Consider the following 14,323-nt stretch of genomic DNA (forward strand, 5'->3'; position numbering starts at 1 on the left):
ATTACAAGAAGTGGGAATGATGAGGTGGTATAAAATGAAACAAAACATCATTTGCATTTTCATGCATTCCACCTCCTTGAAACTCCCTCACTCAAGTAGCTCTCATAACTCTAGCCACCCACTGGAAGCAAGGATCCATCGTTCTGCAAGAGAAATCCTACAAGAATAGTCTACAAGAGCAGTCTACAGGAGACAAAGAGGTAGTATAAAGGATAGTCAGAGAGGGGTTCAAGAGGGAATATAAAGAGAATTGTCCACTTCCACCATTCTAAAGAGGTAGGATCTAAAAATCTATCCCCGTTTACAAGCAAATGAACTAGAGGTCCTCTAAAAAGCTAGTGGATTACATACACAGGAAACTCCATTTTCTCAAGAATTTTCTCATTCCCTCACTCCACACAACATAATCCATGCCACTATTATAGTTAGAGGGCTCACTATAGATCTCACCCCATATTTCATCAGTAGGCTCACCACACTTTCCCTAGGAATTGCATGGAGAAAAGAAGACAAAGCAGACAGTCAGGTGGCAAAAAGGAAATTATTTTTAGAAGGTGAAGAACCCACAGAGGATAAAAATGTTGTAAGGAGGGACAGTCTGCCATACCCATGGAGTGAGGTAGGCTACCAACTCATCAAATATATCTCATATGATGCTTGAAGAACTAAGATTTGGGGTAGAAACACTAGTTCACCAAAGACTCAACATACCTTATTTTCTGATGTAATCACTCATAGAATCCAACAACAAAGCAAAGGAAGGGAATTCCCAATAGTTGGCTCACCATGGGTTGATCGGGATCCTCATTGAGGATTCCCTCCAAAACCTCAAGATCCCTGTAAAATGGTCAATCTTCAAAGACTTACTAGCAGAGGATGATATCAAAACCCTCATCTATGATGTTAGTCCTCTTGTCAGAGAGGAAGACGATATTGAAACAGAAGGGGAAGAACACAAGGAGGAGTCACCTAGGGTGTCCCTAGAGGCCCCTGAGAGGACATCTGCAGAAAAAGAAAACCCAACATGTATGGCTAGCCTCTCCTTGGAGGTCATCCAATGTAGAATGCCAACAAAATCCTATGCTCTTTACCTCAGAGAACAATACCTGCAATTTCATATTAAAACACTAGCACAAAGGGGCACCATGCCATTTCAGGACTGTAGGGAGTTTATTGATCTTTGTGATCAAAGTTGACTACAGGATAGGGCCAAAATGGATGAGTTTTACTTGCAGAACATGGCCCTCACAAACATGAATATTTGGGATCCTAATGCAGAGCTGAGAGATCTGCAATTAATGGCTTTGGCATCATCAATGAACCATGAGAAGTCAAGGGTTGCAGAGATGAAAATAATATTGGCCAGAGAGCAAAATGAACCTCTTTTCATCAAAGTTGAACAATCAAATCCCATGGCCCTAATAAGCACCCATAATCTAATTGCAAATGATCCTCAACTGGCCCCTAGAGATCTTGCTGCCAAAGAGAAAGAAATTCCACATTTTGAGGATATGTTTAGGCTGCTAAGAGATGATAATATACATGCCTACTAAAAGAGATGGAACACACTACCACACATCTTGAAGATCAGAGAATATCACTCCCCCAAAGGTTGAGAGAGGCACTCAATAGGACACCTATGTATAAGCAATCAATGCAAAGGTTGAAGGTCAATTGGATAGGCCTAAAACTCAGTCCACCACTACTCCTAGGGATGCTAGAAGGGAGAAAAGAAGAAGAGGAAAATAGGTAGTGGGAAGAAGTAGAAAGGAAAGCAGGCTTCTATGAACAAGAAAAAGAGACCACAGTAGAAGCATGGGATGTCAGAGAGGCTACCAGAGCCATGAACGACATGGACATTGACTAAGTTGCTGAGAGGATGAGCAACACTTTCACTAACGGGTGATGATGAGCCTCATCATTGGATAATTATATGGGCTTTAATTGGCCTTAATTCACCTCCTAGCTTAGTGAAACCAACTATTCTCACAACTTATTGCATATTTTTTATTATATTTTGTTTATAAGATGAGTTAGAGTTGGGTATTTGGCTTTGTGGTCTAATGTGCATGTAATGCAGGAATAAAAGATAAAATCAAGGGAAAATGTAGGAATAAAGGATAAAATCAAGGAACTATGGCAAAGACTTTGGTAAATACTCGAATGGGACAAGGGAGAGTAATTATAGGAGGTAAATCCTCCTCATTTACTACCCCTCCATTCGAATATTCCTCCATCAGCTCGGAGTGCAAACAGACATCACTTTGAGGACTAGAAAGCAGCCGAGCAAGTGAAAGGGATAGAAACCAATTTATCTTGAGGGGGGGGCAGAGCCTCCCTAATGTGAAGGAAGTCATTAGATACTTCAAATGTATAAATAGAGAGGCTTAGGACCTCAGTAGGATTCAGATTTTCTATTGAAAAACTCTACTTTATTTATGAGCTGCAAAACTTGTGACAGTTTGTTATGTAATCCATGGTTTTCATAATGAAGATGAGTTCGATTTTGAGCCAACACTGAGTTAAATCAGAGGGTTGAAGCTCTTGGGTTAGGGCCCAACCCAAGCATCCAAAGCTCCTCTTTCCTGTACATGTATACTAGCATAAATTCCTAGTTTTCATTGTTCATTTGCTTAAATATCTACATTTTCATTACCACAATATAGCATAGATTTTTGGTTCTGTTCATTTGCTTAAGTAGCTTCCTAGTTCTGTTCATTTGCTTGAGTAGCTGCATGTTCATTACAGTAACATAGAGTAGATCAGCTGTGTTATAGTTTACTTCCATTTGTGCCTTCTTTCAGTTTACAGGGTAGCTAGGAGAAAAATATCACCATAAGGTTGTCCGGGGGTGTCTTGGCCTCATCTCCTCCCTCTAGGACCATCACTTGAGGAAGAGACCCTTCAGCAACCCCAAAAACACAAGTTTCTGGTTCGTGCATGAGCTATGGAGTTTGTTGTTTGATGCAGTTACTTGTTCAACCTCACTAGTTTTTTTATCATTTTCATTTGAAACCTCCTTCAACAAGTTCTTAATGCATCGTTTCCTCACTATCTGATCCACAACAAATATTCCCAATCACCATCCAATTCATTAGTTTATCCAATTGCCGCCTCACGTGACTTATTCCACTTTATCCATTTTAAATCCCCACCATCGATCTGCCTCACCTGATCCGACTGCTATTGCGTCACCTCAACACTTTATGCGCTTTAAACCACCGTCGTCGATCTGCCTCACCTGATACGACGACTATTGCACAATTTCACATGGACTCTTGCACGACTATTATCCACCTGAGAGCATGTGAGAAAAGTGGTTTTTTCATGCTATGTGTCCCCCAGTTAGGCTAATCGCATAAAATTTCAGAATATAGCTTACAGCTTTAAGGGTGCATGATAACTTGCTTACCGCCTTTGAAACCCGTTCCATCATTTCTGCACATTTTCTTTACCCTTCTGTAATCTCCACCGTCGATCTGCCTTGCTTGATCCAATGGCTATTGCATCACTTGATTTCCAACTAGCTTGGTCGACCTCCACCGTTGATATGTCTAGACTGATCCGATGGCTATCGCGCAATCTCGCACGGATTCTTGCCCGACCATTATTCGCCTGAGAGCATGCAAGAAAAGTGGTTTTATCATGCTATGTGTCACTCAGTTAGGCTAATAACGTGAAATTCAGAAGTATAGCTTACAAACTTGAAGGCACGTGAGAATTTGCTTACCGCCTTCGAAACCCACTCCATCATTTCTACACATTTTCTTCCCGCGATATGATCTCCGCCATCCATTGTCCGATTAATCTTGTTCGTCCATCTCTTGACTTAATCTTCGCGATACGATCTCCACTGTTCATCTGCTTCGTTACCCTGTCCATTCACCTATTCACTAAATCAGCCATGATAAGATCTTCATCGTTCATTTGCATTGTTACCCTGTTCATTCACCTATTTTCTGAAGCCCCCGCGATAAGATCTCCACCATCCATATTCTGTTCATTGATCGATCCAACGGTCCTTATGTACTATTGTGTCCTTACGTCCTCCTTTCACCAATTTCAATCTCTAACTGCTTTTTTCGCTTGAAAACTGATTTAGTCTAGTTTTCTTTTCTTACACCTTAGTATAGTTTGATGCTCTTTACTTCTGCAACTTAGATAGCAGCATTAGGTTAATGACTTATTTAGCAATTCTGCTTAGCATAGCTATTTAATTGGTTAATTAGGTTATGGTGTGAGTTAGTATCACATGTTGTTTTCTTCATTACTGCAGTAGAGTAGCTCTCTCTTAGAATAGGTTTGCTCTTCTTCCATCAAAGAATTAAGCTTCTTATGACCCTATAGAAGTCTGGCTTGGAACCCCTGGGGTCTCTTGCCATATGAGCAATGACAACAGGCATGACCTTCACTTTTACTTGTGCATATAGCATTGTCACCTCCAAGTTTGTATGAACCCCAGGTTGATAAGTAAAGCTGGTAGCCCTGGGAGCCTAGGCTCATCAGTTTGCACATTCAAACTTGGTTCCAACAAGCATTGTTCTTTCTCCTCATTTGATTCCCAGTCGACTACCTAGCCTCTTCTCTTCAACATTATTAACTTTGACTCCATTCATATCATATGTCACTCTATTCATGTAGTGTGCCATTCTAAATTTCACTCCATTGCCTTTGCCCTATTAACCTTCTCATTTTTTAGCAGTTATAGTCGCCTATCTAACATTTCGTACATCCCAAATAAGTTCTTAAAAACCTTCTCCATCGCCTTCCTCAATGCTTGAAATATTTGGCTACATCTGTATCTACCATCTCTACCAACAACCACTTACACAACAACATTCTCCACTCTGCAAACAGCCAGTTGAGCTCTGTCTCAAGTTGCGATCAAGTATTTATTGCTTCCCCTTCCTCCCGAGAGGAGGATCCTCCATCTACCAACATTAATTCCATCTGAGATAATCATCACTCTTAATTCTCCGAGTGATTGGTTGAGCTTCGATCAATGAGATATTTAATGAACATTTATGTGATTTGCTTCGATTAACTCCATCTCCCACATATGCTGAACTTGAGAGGAATCTCAAGATTTTAATTCAAGTCTCATTCTCTTGCTGTCAATACAGGTGTTTATTCCACCATGCATGTGATGCAAAACATGATAATGATCAAGCTGTCCTAACATAGAGAAAAACTACAAAACAACCATCATGTGACTTGCTTAACAGACATGAAACTTACATCAGAGATTGATGGGTTTTCACATATTACTTTCACTGAAATAGAGAAGAGATGGTGAGAAAGACTTGATATTATGTATTATTATGTTTTTCAATAAGTATGGTCAGCCTTTTTTTCCTTAGTTAATGTCCATGTGGATAACAATACTAAACTTCACTGTGGCTATCCTATTATGTATCATTTTTTACTTCATTTCATGTTATCTTAGATTGAACTTTGGCATTTTCTAAGAGTTGCGTTTGCACTCCCACATTGTACTCATATTAATGGTATCCTTCAGTCTCATTGACCTATTTATGGTTATTTGTTAAACATTAATAAAATTATATTTGCACTCCCACATTGTATTCATACTAGTTGTATCCTTCAATCCCATTCACCTATTTATGGTTATTTGTTAGACTCATACTAGTTGTATCCTTCAGTCCCATTCACCAATTTATGGTTATTTGTTAGACATTAATAAAATTATATTATGTTACTTTATGGAGCATTTTCATCTGACTTACTGTGGATTCTTGTTACCACTCCCACATTGTACTAATACTAGTTGTATCCTTGTCCCATTGACCTATTTATGATAACTTGTCCCATTGATCTATTTATGATAATTTGTGGGACAATAATAAAATTATATCATCTTATCTTACGGAGCATTTTCTTCTGACTTACTATGGATTCTTGTACATCACTCCTCGATTTCAAAGAATTTCCAACCACTAGCTGATTTAAATGGGATCATTTTTCATAGTTGTAGCTTTTTGCTTGATTAGCATGATTAGTGTCATGCCAGTTTCCTTGAAATTAGTTACAGCATGAAGCTCAACATGAAAAAAAGGAGATACGTCCCACTAAATAAACTGATACAACAAGAACAAACATAGTAAATAGTAATACAATGAGACCTCATGCATGCAGAATTACAAGAGGACTGGAAGGCTCACTTGTAACTGCCAAGCCAAGTAGATGCCATTTAATTTTCATGTGAGTCATAGATATGATGAAAAGAATAAATAAAAAAGATAGTTTACCCATAAAGATATGAAGAAACCTAATTCCCAAATGGGTTAACCATCACATACATTATCCAGTTGCGAACTCCGGCATGGCATATCACCAACAGAAACCCATTGGGCAATGTACAACAATATTTTGTTGGCATCTAGTGTTATAAACATGGAGTAATTTTATGATCAAATTTAGGTTTTTTCCCACCTGAAAAATTAAAAATGGCGAATGAGAAACATATGGATTTGACATTCCATTCTTATGTATTCAGATGAGTTAAATACCGAAGTCTCTCAAGCCATCAATGAGGGACTTAACCTTCCTGTGGTATTTATGTTCCCTCTTCATGAACACTGAGACTGCGGGGATGTCCTAGAGGAGGAGATGCTGCCCCAATATTTTTCCGATCTTGCCAGCTGTGGACACATCCCGAGTGGACTCCAGTGATGTGCAAAGTACCTTCTCCTGCGAGCAGACACATGACACTACCGTGGCGGTGGGAGTGTGAAATACTTGCGCTGTGATGTACTTGTTGGAGAAATGGACCTTGACCACGTATGGCTTCAAGTATTTTATGATGATTCTCGTGGTTGCAGCAAGAGGAGGAGAAAACACCATCTTCTCTTCTCTACAACCTGCAACTGATGTCCTTCGATTTTTCACAGTGACCATAGTTTCGCGGTTGCAACACTGATTTATCCTGTGTTGTATACATTTGAGAGTCCAGTTATGGGAGACTCTCTGTCTCTGTCTCTCTCTCTCTATATATATATATATCTATATAGTATACAAGTTACAGATTTTATATCTGGCCAGGTTTAATGACTAGTAAAGTGCTTTGAAGTTTAATGAAAGAAAAACATTTATACTTCACTGCTTTTTTTTCTCAGTACGATACTTCACTGTTTCTTATTTATATGGATTGTAATTAATGTTAAATGTTGTATTTAAATCGCATTTTCATTGATTCAATTGTTCTTCCCTTGCATATTTTAATATAAGGACTTATCTAATTGCTCTATATTTTCCTTGTGACAAAATCTTGCAAATATAGCAGATTGTGACAAAATCTTGCAAATATAGCATAAAACAGCAAAACAGAGTGTTTGAAACTGTATATTTGCTGAGATAGGAATCTGATATCCATAATCAGACGATGCCCATCACTAGATTATAGTCAGTCACGTCATACGATGCTCATCACTAGATTATAGTTAGTCACATCAAAATTTGACAACAGACAAAACAAGAAATCACAGTTTCATTGATATAATTGTTTTTCCCTTGCATATTTCCAATATAAGGACTTGTCCAATTGCTCTATATTTTCCCTTGTGACAGTATCTTGCAAATTTTTAGAACAACCAACAATTGATTTCAGATGAAACAGTGAAGTAACTTCTTACCTGTTATGACTTGAAGTTCAGATGGCCTCCAAGTTCGCAAGGATAATAATCCCGAAGATTGTTGCTCTGTATTGAAATTGCTTCGCTGGTTTGTTCCTGGACCAGATGGGGCAGAAGTATTGTATTCAATCATTTCCAATCGCAATTCCAAGGCCTGCACCGCTTCTGCTGCATGAAGCCCATGTAGATCTAACTTCCAAATGTCCTTATGTTTTTCATTTCTAATTTGAAGAATTTCTGCAGTTGCCGTAGCATTTAGTTTATATACAGCCAAATGTTACTCTTTTGATTTTAGAGAAATATTCCTAGCAGTGTTGTGATCGCCTCGCAAATAAGATCTTTCAGCTTCCCTTGAATGTCGATTTGCAGCCCTGCTTGAAAACAAGCGATGATAATATATGTTCATCCCTTCCCAATTATCAATAATTATCACCTTAAAAAAATTCGATGGACTTCATGGAAATAGGCTGGCAAAATATACTTGAGCATCTGCAATGCTTCCTTTCGATGTTTCAAATATACATCATCTTCCTCCCATTCTGGCTCAGGGGTAGCAGTTGGCATGTGTCCTCTTGAAAATGTCACATGTAAATTTTTAAAATCCAAGGACTCAGGAAATAGAGGGCCACCTCCTTCAAAACTCTGATCAGGTAGAGAATTCTCAACAGCTTCAGATGCATCAGAGGGATTTGAATTCTCCGGCAACGTCATCACAACCATAGACTCCAGGGAAGCAGAGGCTTGTTCAAGCTCATAATTAACAGCCACTAAAACATCCTCTATCAGGCTCTCATCAGCCCAACCATACAAGGCCTTCAGTTTCTCTACTGCAACCTTTTTCTGATTTGCATCATCTGCCACGCCTTGCAACATAGCAGTGCTAGCCAGGGTTGTATTAGGATAAGCATCAATCAATCTCTTTGGCCTAACAACAAATTTTTCTATTAATTGAGAAAATCCTTTCCAGGATTTGCCTCTAGAATTTGGAGACATAAAGGAAATATTTTTGTGCAGTACCACAGCCGAGACATCATTCTATCTTTCAGATAATTCTTGTCCATAACAGAACCCTGACTTGGCTTTCTTTGGAGATGATTAGAAGAGGACGAGGTTGGAAGAAAAGGTAGGAAAGCGACCACGTCAGCCTTAGGAACCTCACCCCGTTGTTGGGCATCAAAGGAAGCCCATCCTGGAACCTTAACCCTTTGCCGAGGTGGTCGGAGGACCTCTTGGGAGCACCACTAGTGCCCATCATGGAGCACTTACCTGCCGAGAAAAGTATTGTTGGGTCTGTATAAGGAGATCACGGGATCGAAACCCTTTGGGTTTCCATCCAAAGCAGGATTACAAAGGGGGGTCAACTGTTAACTCCTTCGGCTAAAAATAAAGGGAAATAGATCATTCATTAATGAGGATCTTATGCACAAAATTCCGATGCCGTACCTAGCTAAAGAACTCTCAAAGCCACCCATTTGTACTTCCAGAGCTCCCGAAACCACGCGCAGGATTTCAGAAAAACAGAGTCGCTGGATTGCTGTTGTCGATTTTGCTTTTGTCTGAAGGATTTGATGTACAAAGATGAAGAAGATGCGTTGAACTTGCATTGAGAATTGGACTGAGAATCCATTAACAAAGTGCGTGAGCTTTGAGAAATTTTGACCCCCCTCAAGAATTGCAGGTTGAGAACAAACCCAAATCGAATTGCTCTCGGATCTTGCCGTGTTGCTATAGAAAAAGGAGCAGTTGGATTTCTGCGCGAATATATACACGACGCTATACTAACCTACTAACCTCTAAACCCTATCGAATGTAGAGGGAGGAGTTTGTTCAGACAGGTGCGTGCACCTGGACTTGGGATTGTGCTGCACGCAAGTGGTGTCCTGGAACTTCGGCGTAAAATGGGTAACAACTAACTGTAAAATCGGTTGCAAAAACCACTCTTCAAATCAATGGTTGAAAGTGGGTCTCATCTGATCGAACGGAGCAGAGTAAATAGGATGACGAAAGTCTCTTTCAAAGGAAGGCCTATCGGCCTAAATATGTCATAAAGAGCAGACACGGTGGAGGAGGAAGCGAAGTCATCGAGATTAGGGGCAGCTATTAAATGGTGTGCCATTGGAGTTCAGAGAACAACCTTAAGATGATGTGCAGACTCCAGAGTACAGTTAGTCAGATGGGAAAAATTTGTGTTAGTGTATAACACAAAATAAAACGAATATCGGGCTTCCAAAATAGCACTACCCATCTAGCAATGTTTGTGGTATTTAAATTTTATATCCAACTGAACTGCTGATCGAGCCCTTGACAAATTGCATTTTTTTGTTGTTCTATTAAACGCTCACAACTTGTCAGCCTACTGTAATGACTTTGTTATATGTCTTTTCAAATCAACCTGCCCACGCGCCATTTACAAATTTAATTATTGAAGTCTTATCATGATTGAATATAGTTGTCCATACAAAATAATCAATAGCGAAATAACCATTACTGCTATTAACAAATATGAATTTAAAAAAAAAAACCATTAATTTTCTGGCTCCCCTTGTAAGTTTTTCGATGCACTCCCTGGTGACACCTTTCCCAATGTGATGTCATTTCAACTTTCGATGTTGACGTCGACAATCATTCCTTTTCAACATGTCGTTTAGATAGTGACGTTGAGTGTCATTCATACTCAACCGCTTGGAAGCAATTTCATGTAGTGCTTAAGTCAACACGTCAATGATGGGGTCGTTTAGATAGTGACGTTGAGAGTGATTCGTACTCAACGGATGGGAAGCAATTTTGGGTTAGTGCGCAAGTTAATGCGTGATACAGTGAAATTCTAACATGATGGGGCAACCCTGTAATTTGACGCCGCATAGGACGTATTTTTGGTTTTTGAACGTATTTGACAGGAGCAGAAAAAAATTCCACGTCAAATCTGACGTGTGATACACCCCTGCAAACCGTCAAAACAACGTCTGTTTCAATTGTTTAAATGTAAAAATTTAGAATACCTTATTTCTTAGGAGTCTGGACACGGGGAGTATGGGAGTCTGGGATCACCGGACCAGCAGTAGTACTGGTACACAACGCGTTACGTAGTTTAAAATAAAAGCCTTTAAATGCATCACCATCCCACTGCGTACTACCTAGTACTTACCATTGATTATCTAGCTACAATTTGCCTCTCAAATTTAATCTGACGAGACTTGCAATTTGCAAATTGCAATCTACTGTAATCTGCTAGTGCTTATTCCTCCAATGGATCATAAATTGGTTTATGTCATTAGGGATATAGCTTAAAGAAACATTTAAATTCTTTTTCTATTCATTTATTTCATGCTTGGTATGTGCCTAGGCAAGTCTGGTGAAGCTTAGGTTCCAGAGATTCAGAAATTCTTTTGCTAGTTTATATATATATGCGCGACACAGTACAACAATTGTGGGAAATATTTCCTCTTCATTATGAAGGAAGGAATTTTAGGTATAGGAGGGTTCCCTGTTAAGGATTGCCAACGATCTTGGATACCAATTGCAGTGAGAAGTTCAGACGGGGATGTCAAGCTATAAACAAAAAAACAGCAAATAGGGTAAGTACATTCTATTTTGTAAAAAGAATGCATGCCTCGACAGTTAATGTGATAAATCTAACAGGTAGAATTGTTCCATCTAAACATAAGGCAGACATATCATCTGTCTAGAAACAAATATTATAAAACCATTTTCTGGTAATCTTCTTTTTAAATTCCCTTACGTTGTAAAATATAAATTGTATTTGTGTACCCAAATACGAGTGCTGTGTTTCCTGAACTTCATCAATCTTATCCCAAATATTAGTAAAATATATATTGTATTTGAACACCCAAATATTAGTGCTCTGTTTCTTGAACTTCATCAATCTTATCCCAAATATTAGTAGTGTGTTGTTTCTTAGTCTTGGTTATTGTGCGTCACATGTTGTTGTTGTTGATGTAAATGACATGCGTGGGTTCTGCCCAATGCCAACCATTTCCAATCTCCAAGTAGGCTGCCATTGCGCATTTAACTGACTACAATTCTTCAAACTCTGCTCGGATCTGAATGAATCAGAGCAATCATGTGTCAGCGACATTTTAACTGTAAAAACCTTTTTGGATAAAGCACCAAACCATTATAGATATGCGTTGACTACCAATTTACCAAATATGGTGATTTTTTTGGTCATATTACCTTGAAAAACTCCTTAAATATTAACGCCATGAAAACAAGTGCAAATTTATAGAATTTTTCAAAGAAAAGGGTTTCAATTTGCGAGGATGCCTTCATCGTTGTGCCAAGTTTTTCAGAGGAATTCATATTTTGATTCGTTTGAGTGTGTAGGTGTGGGGGATTGCATGTGCTTCACATCTGGAAGATGTATGGATATAGGCTATAGCCGTTAACAGTCTAAGCGAGGAGACATGGAGTTGGCTTCCAATGCCCACAACTATAGATAGATGTTATAGGTAACCGCGTATTATGACCTTTAAACCGAACTCCAATATGAAAGTCAGGTGAAAACTAACTGGCCCTTTAACATTCATTTTGTTTTGATATATACCAGAGAAAAAAATTATGTTATGGGCACCCGCGTATTATGACCTTTGAAGTTCCCAACGACTAAAACTAAGTTACATTAAGATGAAGTTGAAGTGAAGATTCCATCTCAACATTGAAATTAAGAATTACCTTTCCGAAGATGAATATAATTTTTTTGGTTTGTTAATAAATTTTACGGCGGGTTCTTATCCTCCTCGACCAATGAAGTAAGAGAAGAAAATTGAATTTAATCGCCGTGAAATTAATTAGAGATGAGTATTTAATGGAGTCAGACAAGAACGCTGAATTTAATAACCGTGAAATTAAGTCGGTATGAATATATTGGAATATATACTAAACCATAGAATGACTTATTGCGTGTTGGGGAATTAATTTACAAAAAATTGATGACTTATTCTGTGTTGTGAATAAATTTATAAAAATTGTTAAAATAGAGTTTTTCGTGACACTCACATATTTAGTTAAAAGGGTAAAAAAAATAAGTTAAAAGGGTAAAAAAAATACAATAACGTTATCAAATTTTAATTTGACAGGCAAAAAGAACTTGAAATTCCAGGCCTGTGATGGGGTCGTTTTGAGAAAAATACACGGAAACACGCGCTCCAAAGACAGATTCTTTGCTTGTACAACTTGCATACTACCTCAAGTCAAGCTGCCTTGCATCTGTTTGGTAGAGATAGGCGTGGGTATTGAAAGGACACGAATTAGAACCTTTTAAAGCATGTGAAAGTCGAATATGGTTCAGGTAAACCTATTTGAATTTTATCAAAATGAAAATTTTTCTAAACTAATTATTAATGTTCGGAATTCTTCATGCTTCTCCAGTGGTAATTAATAATAATTGGATTTATCTATAATGGATTTATTTATAATTGGATTTAATTATTAATAATTGGATTTATTTAATTAGTTAATTAATTTTTTTATATTTTTTTAATTAATTAATTAAATTAAAAGAAACATAAAAACAAAAATTACAAATAAATAAGTAAATAAATTAAATAATTAATCAATTTAATTAATTAACTAAATTGATTAATAAATAATTTAATTAAAATTAATTATAATAATTAAAACAAATAAATTAAAACTAAAATAAAATAAATGAAAATAAGAATAAAGTTTAAACTAATATATGTAGGTTAAAGTCGGCTTTCACTATTTAGGATTAATTAGGTTTATATATACACTGATCGGAGGATTTTCTCTCAAAACCATTTTTGTGGTCCTGATGATGGATCTTGTCACGCCCCTACACCTGCGGTGATCTTTCAACCGCTTGTAGCGAGGTGCGGCACCACCGAACGCCTTCTTTTTAACAATACTAACGTTTATGGTCTACGCCTTATCCAACATAGACATACTTATCTTATGCCTTACAACCGAATGAAAGCATTATCCTTTATACTTTAATATAAATCATTCTCAATCATTAACCTTGTATAATAAACCAAGAACATCAATAATACACAAGTACAAAGGGAGGGGCAACTCCCAGAAAGTCTGCCCAATGATATATTAAAACAACTCTTCTTCAATAATACAAATGCAAGTGATGCTTGACAAACTTCAAGCCAACACTTAGAATATTTTTACATCAAGACATAGAACAGTCTTTTACACCTATGTGCACTTTTACACAAAGAAGAATGCTCACCGAGACACTTATCTTACTTTGTCAAACCTCGCACACGGTACCTTGCATAATCCAACCTTCATATATCAACCCAGGTCAAAGCTGCGTTTCTGCACAAAGGAAATACTATGCATCACCCATGCGCATTTCCTTTTACCTCTACGCACGTCCTTTTCCCTTTTGCGTTGATTAGAAGTGCGAGTTCGTTGTTGTCAAATGGAGCGCAACCTCCTTATATTTATATGCTTGCCTTCAAGCGTATTTGCTTGAGGCTGACTCACTAAATTATAATATGGAAGCCCATTCACGTTTATTTCATATGTCGGCTTGGTTATGTTTCACGTCCAACGTTTCAACGCATATAAACTTTCTTTGCACGCTCTTATAACATATACTTTCAAGTGTGATGATGCTTAGCCATTTTCTCACTTCGTCGTCTCTTGCCCGAGATGCGCGCCCATCGTTCATCGCT

Source organism: Pinus tabuliformis, chromosome 1_1, assembly GCF_031772625.1.
Source record: "Pinus tabuliformis cultivar Carrire ecotype Pingquan chromosome 1_1, CPIR1, whole genome shotgun sequence".
Lineage (NCBI taxonomy): Eukaryota > Viridiplantae > Streptophyta > Pinopsida > Pinales > Pinaceae > Pinus > Pinus tabuliformis.